General features: G+C 37.4%; 1 protein-coding gene and 1 pseudogene across 2 annotated transcripts in view; one reads left to right on the forward strand and one right to left on the reverse strand.

Annotated features, from left to right (window-relative positions):
- Positions 1–17,038, forward strand: part of CSMD2 (CUB and Sushi multiple domains 2) — a 1,007,626-nt gene that overhangs the window by 593,711 nt on the left and 396,877 nt on the right. The window lies entirely within an intron of this gene.
- Positions 7,608–8,852, reverse strand: LOC140503170 (glutathione S-transferase omega-1 pseudogene; annotated as a pseudogene).

Raw genomic sequence — 17,038 nt, forward strand, 5'->3', positions numbered from 1 at the left:
ATAGGATAGATAAATAAGATAAAATGGTCAAGAGCTTTGAGTAACACCCAAAATTAGTGAGCGTAACTTGGATGAAGATCTATCCAAGGAGATTAGGAAAGAGCAGTCATACAGGTAGGAGAAGAAATGGGAAAATAGTGTAATGAAAACAGAGAGGAGAGCGTATGCAATAGAGCAGGGTAATAGCTTCAAAAGCTATGGAGAGGTCCAGAAGGATGAGAATTGATAAAAGACATTAGATTTGGCAATTGGTCCTGTGCCAGTGTCTCCCATATCTCACAGCTGAATCCAAAGCTCTTACAGAGGTATCTTGAGTGTTCTTGTATCACTTCTTCTGACCTCTCTGTGAGAAATTGCCTTGGGTGAGTTCTCCATAAAATAGCTTTTAGGCAAATGTGTGTTTGGCATTCAAACAATGTGACCAGCCCATAAGATTTGCCTTCTCTGCAGTAGACTTTGAATGTCTGGCAGTTCACCTCAAGAAAGAACCTCAGTGCCTGGTACCTTATCTTGCCAGGTGATCTTCAGAATCTTCCTAAGACAATCCAAATGGAAGCAATTCAGTTTCCTGGCATGGTGCTGGTAGACTGTTGAGGTTTCACAGGCATACAACAATGAGGTCAGACCTTCAGTTTGGTAGGCAAAAAATCTAGGTAGAGCCTAAAACCTCTTTTCTCTCACACTTTCCTTTGGAGTCTCCCAAACACTGAGCTAGCTCTAGCAAGGTGTACATCAATCTCATCATCTGTCCCTGAAAAATATACTACTAAGGTAAGTGAACTTATCCATAGTATTCAAAACTTATCCTTTTGTTGTAATTGATGGTTCCACATATGGATGGCCCAGTGCTGGCTGGTGGAGAACCTCTGCTTTCTTGGTGTTCATTATCAGGCCAAAATTAAGTGGCAGAGAAACAATTTATACTCTGTTGCGTCTCAGCCTCAGAGGTTGCGTTGAATACACAATCATCTGCAAACAAACTCCCCCTCCATTTTAGTCTTGGCTTGTTGCCTTTTCAAGTTAAACAACTTTCATTCTCATTGAAGACATCTGACGTCACTGAAAACATCATGCTGAAAAGCACGGGAACAAGCACACAGACCTGCTTCACTCCAGTGGTGACTGGGAAAGTATGAGAGCATCATTTGTTATCCAGAACCAATACAAGCATGCTGTCATAAAGCTGGCATACAATACTGATGAACTTTTCCAGGCAACCAAATCTTCCCCAAGTCCTCACAACTGATAGTATCAAAGACCATGGTTTGATCAGCAGACACTGTGTACAGATTTCTGTTCTGCTCCTCACATTTCTCTAGGAGTTGATGGGCAGCAATTCCTTGTTGACTATTCCTGGCCTTTTCTGAAGTCACACTGCCTCTGCAGTAGAGGACCATCTCCCAGGTGAAGGATCAGACTATTAAGGAAGACTCTGGCAAGAATCTTGCCAGCAATGACCTTGTGATTGTCACAGGACAACCTATTTCCTTTTCCTTTAGAGAGGACAACGGAAGCAAAAAGTCTTTGTAAATCTCAGCTGGAATAGAATTAGCACCAAATGCTTTGCCACATGAGAGGAGCCTAATGACATTCAAAAACCAAATACATAGGCAAGAATGGAAGGCAGCATGAAAAAAACTAATAGATAGAGTGAAATTGAAGGTAACAGGGAGAATGTGGATGACTGAGGGTCAGTCTCCTGGAGAAGACAGAATGAGATCACATGTACACATACACGGCTTTGCTTTCACAAGGACGTGAGATAGGGTGAAGGAGAGAATACAGAAAGACATCTGAGTGATGGAGTAGATAAGAAGAGGAGCTCTTACTGAATGGTCTAATATTTTTTCTGTGAAGGACAAAGGGGGAGGTTCATAGATGAGAAGGTGTGGGGAGAAAGTGTGGTAGAAATACTGGGTTAGAAATGAAATTAGGGTTAGAAATTGAATGGCAGTAGCCAATTTAAAAAAAATCATATTAATAATAGCAACAACATTAATAGCTAAAAATAAAAAGTACTTCAAAGATTATAGAACACTTTGCGAATATTAATCCTCACAGCAGTTCTGAAGGTAGGTGCCTTTAACTGAGACTGAATGGTTAAGTGACTTTCCCAAAGTCACACTTCCAGAAAGAGTCAGAAGCAAAATTTGAATTTGGGTCTTTCTGACTTCAGTTATAGAAGATTGTTCATTGGGGGTAGTTTCAGTATTGAGAAAAGGCCATCAGAATTGGCAATTAAAAGGTCACTGAAGAAACAAGTTTCAATTGATTACTGAGGTCACAAGCCATATTGTAATAGATTTATAAAAGACAGAGGAGATGAACTAGATTATAGCATAAGGTAATCACTTAATGAATGATTATTGACTGACTTTACGAATGTTCCTGGGATGACTTGGCCTAGTTGAATTTTAGGTCATGCTCCCTGCTGATTTTTTTTAACCTTCTTCTGGTGCTTTTTTGCTTTTTACTGAAGTCATATTGCTTGAAATTTTCTTTTTCAGTTTCCTCTGTAATGTTTTGCATTAAGTATGTACTCAAACTAGAGCTGTTTTTTGCTACCATGTCTTTAAGTACTTGGTGGCTGATGTGGTTTCTGTGGGTTTAAGCCTCCTTGTGGTGTCTACTTTGTATTGGTTTAAATTCCTCTAAAATATTCATTTTCTTTACTATGGGTTTTTTACATATGAGTCAAGTTTATTCTAACCAGTTGTGTTGGATCTGCCATTATTGTATACAGTGTCTTTTCATTTTTAGCCTTCTTGTAAATTTTGTATTTATTTCAATTTTTTGTTTCAGTTTGTCAATGATCTGCCTGCCCAAGGATATCTGTCTATAGAATGTCATTTCCTTTCTCTTAAGATACGGTCAATTAATTTTTGTTCATGAATGATGTCATTCAGTGCTTACCACATCAAGTGCCTTCTCTTCTCTTTGAAAAACTAATCATAGTGTCCACATGTGCCTTTTATATTTCTTGATCCTGAATCATGTTTTTGCAGTATGTGGGAAGGTTCTTTGAGTAGAGCACATGTGTAAGCTATTTTGTTTAACTCTCCACTATTTTTTATTTTTAGTACAGTTATGGTATTTTTATAACTTTCTGGCCATTTCCTCACTGTGGTAACTCCTCATCATCTTCATCTAGCCATAATCTTCATATAAATCTTTTTCATCCCCATTTCCCTATTTCTGTAGAGGGCAACACCATCCTCCTAGTCCCTCAGGCTTTCAATCTAGGAGTTATCCTCAACTCTTTACTATCTCTCATACCCACCAAATCCAATCTGTTGCAAAATCTTTTGAATATACCCCATTCTCTCCTCTGACACTGACATCCCTCTTTTGCAGGACCTCATCACCTCACTCCTGGAATATTGCATTAGCCTGCTGGTATGTCTGCTTGCCTCAAGTCTCACTCCACTCCAGTCCACTTTCCATTCAGCCACTCAAATAATTTTCCTAAAACAGGTCTGACCATGTCACCCTTCTACTCAGTAAACTGCAGTGGCTTTCTATTGCCTCTAGGATCAATTACAAAATGCTTTGTTTTCGATTCATAGCCCTTCACCTCCTCCACCTTTCCAGTCTTCTGATACCTTACTCTCTGACATATACTTATTGGTCCAGTGACACTGGTCTTCTAGCTCTTCCTTGAGCAAAATACTCCATCTCTGGGATCCAGGCATTTTCTTTGGTTGTTCTCTATGCCTGGAATGCTTTCCTTCCTCGTGTCAGGTTTGCTAGCTTTCTATAAATCCCAGCTAAAATCCCCTCTTTTATAGGAAACCTTACACAATTCCTCTGATTTCTAGTGCCTTCCCTTTGTTAATCATTTCCTATTTATCCTGTATATAGCTTTTTTGTGTGTTACTCTTTCTTTTCTTATTATTTTTTATTGTTGTTTTCATCTCCCCTATTAGATTGTGAGCTCCTTGAGGGCAAGGACTATCTTTTGCTTCATTTTGTATCCCTCGCACTTAGGTCAGTGCCTGACTGTAAGGACATGAGATTTGTAGAGGGGTAGACTATCTTGCCAGCTATGCCAATTGTAAGGTCAAATGTAAGGGGGCTGATCTGTTCTGCCCTGATATTTCAATTGTAGGGACTCAGATGTTTTGAGAGAATACTGAGATACCAAAGAAGAAGCCCCAAGCCCAAAGAAGAAGAGGGCCCAAGTCCATGGCAGCTTGGTTGTTAAGGGTAGATTGGAGTTTGTTGGGTTAATTAGATTGTTTAGAGGAGTTTGCTCATGAGATCCAGTCATTGGTGGCATGAGGAAAGAATAGCATAATGATGGATCCCCACACCAACTCCAGGCTAGGTAAGATGTTACATGGAAACCGAACTAACAAGACATATTGCCTGGGATGGTCAAGGGTCACCTGCAAATGTTCCCAGGAGATAGCTGATGCTCTTTTCACCTTTTGCATTTATTTGTTCAAGGTAGTTTACATTCTTCTTTGGAGTTGTAGGTCACATTCCCACTCTGGCTACTACTGTACACTAGCCCATAGTAGCTAATTAATAAATATTGTTTGATTTGTTCATCTCCCATATTTCTTCTCCTCCCTCAATAAATACCTTAAACTCCTTCCCTTGGCCACCCAGCACTGAAAGGTAAATTTTCACTTTTTTACTGCCTAGAAATCATCTTTCATGCCACTTTCCATCCATCTCCACATTCTGCCTGAAAGTGTATACCCTTTGTTTTCCTTGCCTTATTTGAATGCATGTTCTTTGTTTGTCATTTTATCCCCAGTGCTTAACTCAGTACCTGGTACATAATAAGTATTTAATAAATGATTCTTTTAATTTTAAATTTTCTTTTATAATGAGAATGTCAGTATGGATGCAGTTTGGTAAGAATGCAATTCTTATTTATTATTTTTTAGATGGTTTGTGACTTGTGTGATTTTTAGTGTCCTGTGCCCCACTTTTTTTTTCCTGCTCTCCCACTGTTAGTAGAAAAGGACTTCAGAGGACTGAAATACTTAGCTCTGAATTTCAAAGCAGATAGTTAATAGATTTAAGTCAGTGTTATATATGAAAATATTTCCAGACAACATTTATCTTTTAGCTCAGCAGTTTGGACCAGAGGACTTTCCTAACCTTCTTTCTTCTTCCTTCTATTCCATCTCCCCACAAAATTGTATGTAGCCTTTGAAGGAAATATTTCCGTGTTTCCAGGATTTATTGTAGAGAAAATCCGGGCTTACCAACCAGTTGCAACATGCTTCTTTGCACAAGGATGCTATCTCTGTTACATAAATGCATCACTTGTTTTTTAGGTGATAAAGAGGTCTGTGTGGTTATCCTCTCAGACCCAAAACACAACTTAAAAGAAACAGAATAACTTTCTTTCAGAGAGTATAAAAAGGTATCCCCAAGCCACTCTTGGAACTTCCATTCCAATGCCATTTCTGTGCTTGACCCTGAGATCTTCCTTGATACATGACTGATGACATGATTGTTTTGGTGACATCTCCTTGGACAAATATGATTCTTTTTCATATTTGTGATTTCTGTTTTCCTCAGATATTATGCATACTTTTATGTTCCTTTGCTGTAGGCATTATAAATACCATACTAGCATCAGAAACCCCAACTGGCATGATTAGATATTCTAAAAATTATTTTTATGTACCTATACTCAATAAATAGTTTTTAATGTTTAAAAAGAAAATAAAAACAGTGATTCTTTTTATATTCTAACTAGGATAAGGCTGAAATGTGGTGAATAGCTAAATCAGGGTGGAGGAAGGAGAATTCCTGTATAACAGGAGAGAAAATGAAGTAAAAATCAGGGGCCAAAAAGTGAGGCCAGATAAATCTGTAGGTTTTTCGATTGCTTTGATAAAGTGGATAGAACCAATTGTAAAGAAAACTGCAAACTTAGAGGGTAATAATGCCAGCTCTGTCACATAGTACTACCTGAGTAACTTTTCAAATCACTTAAACTCTATGGTCCTCAGTTTCCTTATCTGTAAAATGAAGGGGTTGAACTAGATGATTTCTGATCTACCTTCCATAATGCTTCCTTCTATAATGCTGTAATCCTATTGGATTAGAAGGGATGATGTGGGGTGTCAGAGGAGATGACCGTTTGACTTATGCCTTTTCCTCAGAGTATGTCTTTTATAGCAGCTCCTTATAGTCTCCACTTCTGTCCACACTTTATATTGACATGGTAACGCAATTGAAGACTGGGCCTATTGTTCCAGCTCCTGGTTTGCTGTGTCATTAGGGCTATAGACTTAAATACTCTTTCTCCTCCCAGGATGCTAACTTGGAAATTGGGTTTGTGCCTTGCTAAGGAGATATTGACAAAAGACCTGTCCTATTTCACATGCAAATGAACTCATACATCCTCTCCTTAAAACCATATCTTTGTAGTCCAGTATATAGTAGAGGAATGAATACCATGCAATACAAAAATTTGTTGAAGAAAATGGAAATATTTAGCGAGAATTATAGAAAATATGGGTCTCCATTACTGTGTGTGGTAAGGAAGTAGTTATGTTTTAGTTTGCAAACCCCTCCCCATGATCCACCCCTGGCCCAGAGGAAAGAGAGCAATAGGTACAAGTGCCATAAAAACATTTAGGCTTGATGTAAGGAAAATATTAACAATTAAGATTTGTTTTAAAGTAGAATGAGTTTCCTCTGGAAGTGTAATGAGTTCCTTTCCAAGGAAACTAGGTTTTGTAGTGATGGGGGGTGAGGGAGGAGTCTGGAACAAGTATTTATTAAGTACAGCTATGTTCCAGGCTCTGTGCTAAGCACTTTACAAATATTATTTCATCTGATCCTCAGAAGAACCCTGCTATTTTCTCCCCTATTTTGCAGTTAAGGAAACTGAGGCAGATGGCGGTTTAGTGACTTGTTCATAAACATACAGCTAGTAAGTATCACATGTCAGATTTGAAAAAAGGTCTTCCTGATTCCTGGTTCAGCACTGTCCTCTGTGCCACCTTGATGCCTCTAGATAGAGTACTGAATTTGGAGTATTATTAAAAGGAGATGCTAGTTTAGTCCCTACCCTAGTCAATTAAAAGCAAACTCAGGAAATAAGAAAAAAGGAGTTTATTGGCACCCCAAGGCATTAGGTAGTTGTAGTGGGGTGGGCCTACAAATTCCAGCTCCCCAGCTGTTTTTATGTCAGGGCAGCTAGGTGGCACAGTGGATAGAACTCTAGTCCTAGAGTCAGAAAAACCTGAGTTCAAAACCCCACCTCAGACGCTTACAAGCTGTGTGACCCTGAGATAATTACTTAACCCTGTTTGTCTCAGTTTCCTCATCTGTGAAGTGAGTGGGAGAAAAGGGAAATGACAAACTACTCCAATTTTTTTTTAAGAAAACCTTAAATGGGATTATGAAGAGCATACATGACTGTATCAAGTGAACAACAACAAAGAGCTGCCTTTATTTATTTTTTTTAGGACATTTCAAAATTTTGGAGAGCTTCTTGGACAACAAGGATTATCAGCCTTTAGACAAGCTCACATGAAATTATTTTGTTGTGAAGACATATTGCAAATATCCAGTGGTGAAGCAGTAGATTCTGTAGCTGGTATTCTGATGGGCTGCCTTACAACCCATAGTCAAACAAAGGTGTCAGGATTATTCTGAAAGAGATCAAAGAAGCATTTATTTGTCTTCACATCAATGAAGAGAGCTGGGGTTGTCCTTCATGGTTGGGACAGACTGCTTCAGAGCAGGGTGTGGTCCATGCAGTTAGCTATCTCATAGGATTCCAACTATTCAAGAAGGGCCAGATGAGGTAATAAATCATAGATATAGAGTTTTCTCCAAGGAAAGTTGTCTTCTGTCAGGTAAGATTCTCCTTTAATTTGCTGAATGCCTTATGGAATTCTGAATTCTTGGCCATATTGTTTTCTTCATTTCATACTGCTATAAGAAAAACAGACTTGGCCAAAGATGATATCTTAGAAAACCACTTCAAAATCATCTTTTGTAAAACTTTCTCATATGGATCTTTTGGAAACAACCTCTTTCCTGGATAAACTTATGTAGGTATTCTCCAGAATTAGTACTAGATCAAAGTAGTGCTTCTTAAAGAATCATTTAGGTTTGTTTTTCAAGTTAATATGATGACCTTATACTTTTGTCCAACAACAACAGAACAATTTATGTGTGAGGGTAAGAAAATTCTGTTTGCTAGACCTTTTAATATGTTTCTTTAGCTCCTCCTCATTACAAGCACCATTAGGAGATAGGATTAGGGCTAAAGAGATGGGATTAGCTCTTAGGTGATGGAAGTAGTCTGTTGGAGAAGGGATTGGTCCTAAAGGGATTGAGCCCTCACCTGCAGGCTAACTGAGCATTGTATCCAAAGCAAGGTTTTAACATGGGGGTCACTCATACTGATTCTATTCCAATGCTGACTCTGTAAGGTATGTAAAGCATAACTTTGGAGGAAGAGTGTACAAACAACTGGGCAGATGAGGAAATAGGACAGGAGTGACTAATGAGTTGATCCCTAATGAAAACTTGGAATTTCATGGACAAAATGTACTTTGCAAATGGCTGGAAATTGGTTGTTGTACACATTGATCAGCCAGTAGGTTGGTTGCAATGAACAGTTCTTGTTTGTTCTTCGATTTCGAAAGAGCACTAATGAAATCATGGGTGATGTCTTGACTTGTGCTTGCATTGGATTTAAGTGAGACACAGTTGCACAAAGTCATCAGCCTCACTCTTTCTTCTTGAGTCTTGAGCCCAGCCCAAGGTGAAGTGGATAACCTCGACATCTTCTATGTCTGACCAAGCTCTAAGTGTTCCACAGTTTCAGCCGCTTTGTGGTCATTGAAATAAATTGTTCTCATCCGTCCATTTCACCAGGGAAAATCTTCACATGCTTGAGGTAGACATCCCCCTAAGTCAGTGACAATTTTGAGGTCTGTCAGTTACCCTCAGTCTGGTTTAATTCGTTTGCTGAGACAGTTTTACTGGGTGTGGCTTCTGTGGGTATAACAACTTCTTAGAGCTACAGGTAAGAGTTATGTGAATCAGGTGGACACACCCGAGGTGGATGAGAAGCCCTGAAAAGGGCTCAGCTAGCCCTTCCATCAGAGATTCTGGTCTTCCTGAACACCCTACAAACCCCTTAAATAGTAATAGTCTAGAAAAAGGTAGCTGGCAGCCAGATCATCTGTGTATATATACAATATGTATGTATATGTATGTATATACATATGTATATATATATACACATATACACACATAATAAATTGGAAGTAATAAATAGAGGAAAGGCATTGGAATCAGAGATCAGGAAAGGCCTCCTGTAGCACTTGAGATTTTAGCTGGACCTTGAAGGAAGCAAGGTAGAGATGAAGAGAGAACAACATTGCAGGCATTCTGAAGGATGGGATTCAGTGTTTTGTGGGAGGAACAACAGGGAGTCTAGTGTCACTTTATGTATAGTACATGGTGGAATGTAAAGTGTAAGAAGACTATATAAATGCTAGTTATTATTTATTTCTCATTACGTACATGTTGGAATAGGTGTTCTCTGAAGTTCCTTCCAATTCAGAGATTTTATGATTCTATGATCTCTTGGGTCATAAATTCTTGTAGGTCCACAGTTGGCAATAGCAGGTGAAGATTTAAAGCATATAGTGTGGAATCAAGATGAGCTTGTTGCAATCAAAACCTATTACTTTTGAAGTGAGGAAAGGGATGCTGACTGATAGGTCACAAGATTTACTACTCAAATAGGGGGAAAGGGATAATCTTCTAGATCAGAGATTGGTGGTTATGAAATGTGGCCAGATTTAGACCCCAAAGCAACCCAGTGTTCTCTAGTGTGACGGTGGTGAACTTTTTTTTAGGCAATTTTGATTGCTCTTAATTGAGCTCCAAGTCAGTTTGGGCAGCTTTCACCTCTCTTAAGTAGTTATTCACTTCAGGACATTTTATTGTTAGGTAAGTGTAAGGGAGGTGGAAGGAACAAGAAAATAAGTAAATAAACCCAAAGTGGAAACTTCATGTCATAGCAGAAATTATTATTTCTTGGGTGGCTGAGTTATGACAAAGTCCCCATTATAGGTAGTAGGGTAGCCCAGTCATCCTGAGAATATTTCTTTTAGGGTTTCACCCATCCTTCTAGTCATCCAGGTTTGTGTGGCCACTGCTTTCTTTGCCTCTTCCCTCTTTCTCACCCATATAACCAACTAGTTGCCAACTCTTAGTTGTCAGGTCTTGTCAGTTCCACTTCCACAGCATCTTTTGTATCCGGTCCCAATATCCCAATCTCTCCTCACACATATACTTCTTTATTTTAGTTCTTTCTCATATCTCACCTGGACTATTGGCAGTGGGTGACACAGTGAATACAGTGCTGGCCCTGGGTGTTAAGTAAACCTGAGTTCAAATAGCTGTCACTCAATAAGTCTCTAAATAAGAGTACTGAGTATAGAGTCCCTTAAACTTTGTCTACTTCAGTTTCCTCAACTGTAAAATGGGGGATAATATTAGTACCTCTCAAGTTTGTTATGAGGATCAAATGAGATAATATTTATAAAGTACTTAGCATGATGCTTGACACATATTAGGCACTTAATAAATTCATATTTCCCTCCTTATTTTTTATCAAATATTTATTTTTCCCCTAATTATGTGTAAAACAATTTTTAGCATTTAAAAAAAATTTTAAGTCCTAAATTCTCTCCCTCCCTCGCCTTTCTTGAGTCTTTTATTTGAAAGTCAGTTTTTCTGTTTCTAGGTAAGCAGTTTGTTGTACATTATATATGTGCTGTCATACAAAACTTAATTCCATGTTGGTCATGTTGTCAAAGAAAAAAGACCAAACAAAAAAAAGAAACCCAAGGAAAATGAAGTTTAAAAGAGTATGCTTCAATCAGCATTTCTATTACATCAATTTTTTCACTGGAGATAGATAGTATTTTTCACCATCAAGTCCTTCAGAATTGTCTTAAATTGTATTACTGAGAATAGCTAAGTCACTCAGAATTGATTATCATACAGTATTACTGTAACTGTGTACAATGGTCTCCTTGTTCTGCTCATTTCAGTTTGTATCAATTCACATTGGTATTTCCAGAGTTTCTTTTTAGAGTAGCCTGCTTATCATTTCTTATAGTACAATAGTATGTCATCACAATCACATACCATAACTTGTTCAACTATTCCCCAGTTGATGGGCATCCCCTCAGTTTCCAATTCTTTGCCATTTCAAAAAGAGCTACTATAAATATTTTTGTACATATAGGTCCTTTACCTTTGGGATACAGATATAGTAGTGGTGTTGCTGGGTTGAAAGTTATACATAGTTTTATAGCTTTTTGAGCATAGTTCCAAATTGCTCTTCAGAATGACGCACTAGTGTCTCAATTTCCCCACATCCCCTCCCACATTTGTCATTTTCCTTTTCTGTCATATTAGCCAGTCTGCTAAGTATGTGGGGGTGGTACCTCAGAGTTGTTTTAATTTGCATTTCTCTAATTAGTAGTGATTTAGAGCATTTTTTCATATAACTGTGTATAGCTTTGATTCCTTCATCTGAAAACTACCCTTCCTATCCTTTGACTATTTATCAGTTGGGGAATAACTCCTATTTTTATAAATTTGACTCAGTACTCTATATATTTGAGAAATGAGGTCTTTAACAGTGAAACTCACTTGAAATTGTTTTTAGTTATGATTAATGTATATTTCCCTCCATCCTATCCCCCCATTTATCTCTCTTTCTCTCCCCTTCTCCTTTCACCCTGTCCATTCTAGAAAGTGTTTTGCTTCTGACCACAACCTCCCCCAATCTGTTCTACCTTCTATCAGCACCATCTCCCTTCTCTTATCCCCTTCCCCTTCTGCTTTCCTGTAGAAGACAGATTTCTATACCTGAGTGTATATATTTTTCCCTTTTTTCAGACAGTTCCAATGAGAGAAAGGTTCAAACACTTCACCTTCTCCCTCCCCTATCTTTCCTTCTACTGTAAAAGTTCTTTTACACTTCTTTTAGGTGAGATAATTTACCCCATTCTACCCTTCTCTTTGTATTTCTCCCAGTGCATTTCTCTTTTTCATCATCATATTCAACTCCAGCCCCCACCCCTTGAACTCTCTTTTATAAGTCCTAACTGCCTTAATAATAAGAAAGTTCTTAGGAGTTACAAGTATCTTAGTGAATCCCCTTACTATTTCTCTTTCCTGTTTCCTTTTTTTTGTGTTTCTCTTGAGTCTTGTATTTGAAAGCTGGTTTTTCTATTCAACTCTTGTCTTTTCATCAGGAATGCTTGAAAGTTCTCTATTTCCTTGAATGTTCATTTTTTCTCCTGGAGGATTAAAATCAGTTTTGTTGGAGAGGTGATTCTTGGTTGTAATCCTAGCTCTTTAGCCCTTCAGAATATCATATTACAAACTGATCAATTAGAAGCTGCGAAATCTTGTATTATCCTGACTGTGGTTTTATAATATTTGAATTGTTTTTTTTTAGCTTCTTGCAATATTTTTTCTTTGACCTGAGAGCTCTCAGATTTGGCTGTAACATCCCTGGGATTTGGGGATCTCTTTCAGGAAGTGATCACTGGATTCTTTTGATTTCTATTTTACCCTCTCAATTTAAGATATGAGGACAATTTTTCTTGGTGATTTTTCAAACGATGATATCTAGGCTCTTCTCTTGATCATAGCTTTTAGGTAGTTCAATAATTCTTAAAATATCTTTCTTACAGGTCAGTTGTTTTTCCAAAGAGATATTTCACATTTTCTGCTATTTTATTCATGCTTTTGATTTTGTCTTATTATTTTTTGGTATCTCATAGAATAATTAGTTTGCTTATTTTTTCCAGCCTATTTTCTGACTTTTAACTTGATTGTAAAGTTGACCTCTGATTCTGGGGTTGAGAGAGCACTGTCCTAGACCTTAGGTTTTTTATACAGCTGTTTTCAGTTCTTCCAAGGTGATATGATCTAGGAGAGATGTGTTTACTCCTCTCCTGGCCTGTGCTTTTGTCTGTGAGAGACCACAAGTACTTTTTTCCACCCTGGAACTGTGATCACAGTGCCTATTCCCCTGCAGCTGCAAGCTTTGTGTGCTAGTGCTCTTCCTTGCCATGGGACTGTGACCTGGATCCACGTATGCAAAGTGTAACAGAGTCCTGTGCTCAGTGTCAGCAAAGAAACCCCTGTAATCTTCTTCTGACCAGTTGTCAGACCCTCTTACTATATGTGAGCTGAGTCTCCAGAACCTGCAACTGCCCCTGCTGCTGTGGCTGATTCAGTTGCTCCAGAGACCAGCTGTTGGTTTGCTGGGGTGACCTGCATTGGTGCAGCCTGCACTAGATTACACTACACTTTCACCCCAGTGAAACGGGTCTTTCTTGCAGACCTAAATTGTTTTGGACTGGAAAATTGTTTCACCTTGTCCTTTTGTGAATTCTGCTGCTCCAGAATTCGTTTTGAGGTGTTTAAATTTAAAGTTGTTTGCAGGTAAATTTCGGATGGCTCATGTGAATCCCTGCCTTGACTCTGCCCCACTCCCCTTTCTATTGTAATAACCTCCTAATTGGTTTCTTTTTGTGCATTTTCTCCCTTCATTAATCTCTCCTCCAAACAATCTATAAGTTAATATTCTATGGCACTATTTTATTCCACTACTTCAAAATCTTCAGTGTCTCACTATTATTTATAGAAAAAAATATAAAATAGGCATGGCATTTAAAGTCCTCAAAAGTCTGTTCCTCATTTATCTTTCTGGACTTCTTTAATATTAATAGCAACCCTCTTTCATACACTATCCATGGTGTTATAGAAGCTACTTTTAAAACTTAAAACTGCACCAAGATTTTCGGATACCCTCCATATTCTAGCCAAGTTTGCCTACTAGTTGTTCTCCAAAGTATATTCCATTTCTTGTCTCCATTATTTGCTGTAATATTATGCATGGAATGTACCTCCTCCTTGTCTAGTGTCTCTTAGAATCCAGAAATTCTTTTAAGGTTCAACTCAAGTATATTTATCAATACAAAACTTTTCTTGATTTCTCGCCCCATTCAAGATACTAGGGCTCTCTTTCTCCCCAAATTACCTTCTGTTTATTTAAATGTGTACTTGTGATATTCTCCCAAAGTAAATTCTTGGAGGGCAAGAACTTCTTCATTTTTTTTTTTTTTTGCCTCATATCCCATTGTAGAGAGGTATTGTAGTACTCTGGCCTCAGTCAGAAGGTCTGTTACTGAAGTGTGTTAGTTGTATGACCATGGGCTAGTCATTTAACCATTTAGTGCCCCAGACAACTCGATGACTTTAAGTTGAAGAAAATTGCTGATTTTCTTAGTAGAGGGAATTTTCTAGTAGAAGTTCCCAACAGAGGCAGCTAGGTGCCACGGTGAATAGATATTTGGGCCTGGAGTCAGGAAGATTTTAGTTCAAATATTGCCTCAGATGTTTACTAGCTATGTGAACCTCAGCAAGTCACTAAGATTCTTTCTGCTTCAATTTCTTCAACTGAAGGAATAATAGTTGTAGGGGTTTTATGTGGGTGAAATTAGATTATATCTGTAAAATGTTTAACATAGAACCTGGCACATATTAGGTACTTAATAAATGCTTGTTTCTTACTTTCCAATGCTAATTAAATTACAGGTCTGGAACAGAAACAATCCTTAGTGCCTTTTTTATAGTAAGAACTTATTTGTTGAATGAATTAGTATGAAATGTAACACTCAGTAGAGTACGACCATTGGATTTGGGACTGGTAGGTTAGAAAAAAATGCATGTTTACCTGGAAGGCCATGGAGAGTGCTGTAAGGAAATCTGATTAAAAACTTTGAAGCATAGTAGGATGAAAAGAAAAAGTAGCTAGTGGCTCAGTGGATAGAGTGCTAGACTTGGAGTCAGGAAGACTCATCTTCCTGAAGTCAAATACAGACTCAGATACTTATTGTCTGTATGACCCTGAGCAAGTCACTTAACCCTGTTCACCTCAGTTCCTCATCTATAAAAGGAGCTGAAGAAGGAAATGGCAAACCACTCCAGTATCTTGGCCAAGAAAACCCCTAATGGGGTCATGAAGAGTCAGGATTGAAACCAGTTAACAACAAAAGAATGAAAAGATAGCCTGAGGAAAATTTCCTTCATGAACTGATGGCTGATCTGACATTTTTTAATGAGAGATTTGGTACAGGGAAATAGGTGAGCCAAGAAGGTCTCCTGTTTGTGTTGACAGTAGTTTCTCTCTAAAAAAATGCCACAACTCAGATAATTCACTCTAATCAATGGTATTGCATGGAGATATTTTATTGAATGTCAGGTCTCTAATCAACAATGGACTAGTGCTTTCTTTTTCTGTAGAACTTTACACGTACCTGCTATTATAACCAGTGGTACAAGTATCTCATCATATTGTCTCCCAATTTTTTTCTGAAAGAAACAGGCTTCATAACCTTTATTTAATATGTAACCTTTCTTTAATAATTCCTCCTGATGTGGATTTAGGCATGAAAAATTAGTTGGCCCCATTTGTCCTATGTTAGGGCTCATTAATTCCTTTGTTCATTATTTTCTTTAAAAGAAATCAAAACATGCTTCATTGATTTAGAAGAAACAGTCTATGGGGAATCTTTTTTTTAATATTTTAAACTTAAAATATTAAAAGTTAAAAACACAGTAAGACAAGAAAAAGATACATATTATAAACTTAAATACTAAAACTTAAATACAGAATAAGAAAAGGAAAAGAATAGCATTGCCATTTCACAGAACATGAAAGGATTCAAAATATACAGCAATAAATTTCCATTTCCAGAAAGTCTACTTAATAAATGCTACACATTGTGTTTAGAATTGTCCATCTTTTCTTTGCTTTCTAGGAAGTTTTCTTTTATCCTCTGCTGTGCACTTTTTACTTTGTTGTTTTTCCCCCCTTCTTCTCTCCTCTCCCCCAAGAAGGCTACAATTAGGTGAGAACATACATACATACATGTATACATATATTTGCACATATATGTATACACACACATACACATACCTATACACAAAAAACATTTTTATGTATACATATATACTTGTACATACATGCATTTACATACACATACATATACTTAGTTATCTATAATCATATACATTCACATGCATCTACGTAAACCATACTGTGCTTCTTTGTCCTCTGTTTCTCTGAGGGGGAATAACATCTTCCTTCATAAGTTCAAGTATTTCCATGTTTTTCTAAGTCCACCAACTTCTCATTTCCCATATCACAACAATATTACAACCTTATGCCCTCTAGTTATTTTTAATAGTCTAAAACAATAGTGATTAGTATGACTGATGTGTAGTTTCCTTTCTCTTTTGATTATATATTTTAACTTTATGTCTGAGATCATGATTACTACTCCTGCTTTTTTTCCCTGGTAAATTCTACTTCTGATCTTTATTTTGTTTGTGTGTATATCTTATTTCCTATCCCTCCTGACTCCTCTACTTTACTTCTACCAACTACTTTGCCCATCTATTACTACCTCCCTCTTTTTTTCTTTTGAAGGGGGGATATAAGGCAATCAGGGTTCAATGACTTTTGTAGCCTTCCAAATATATGTGTTAATCCATCTTTATCATGTTCTCATTAACCTAGATATCCTTCTATGCCCCCCATCCTATTCTCTTACCCTTTTTTCTTTATAAATTTAGAAAACTCTTACTCCCTTCTAAATGTATATATTCTTCTCTCTTTAACCCAGATCTAACGAGTAGGATTCCCTCTAAAAATCCCTCTCTTATCCTCTCCCCACTCCCTATACCCTTAGCCTTTTATTTCTTTCTGAATTTAGACTTTTATATCCTTCTAGATATATATATATATATATATATATATATATATATATATATATATATATATATATATATATATATATATATATATATATATATATATGTATTGTTCCCTCTTTAACCCATTCCCAATGGGAGTAGGGTTATAGAACTACTAGCCTTCCACCCCCATCTAATTCTTCTATGTCAGTTTTTCGTCTTGTACCTGATTTGTATAAGA

This window comes from Notamacropus eugenii, chromosome 5, assembly GCF_028372415.1.
Source record: "Notamacropus eugenii isolate mMacEug1 chromosome 5, mMacEug1.pri_v2, whole genome shotgun sequence".
Taxonomy (NCBI): Eukaryota; Metazoa; Chordata; class Mammalia; order Diprotodontia; family Macropodidae; genus Notamacropus; species Notamacropus eugenii.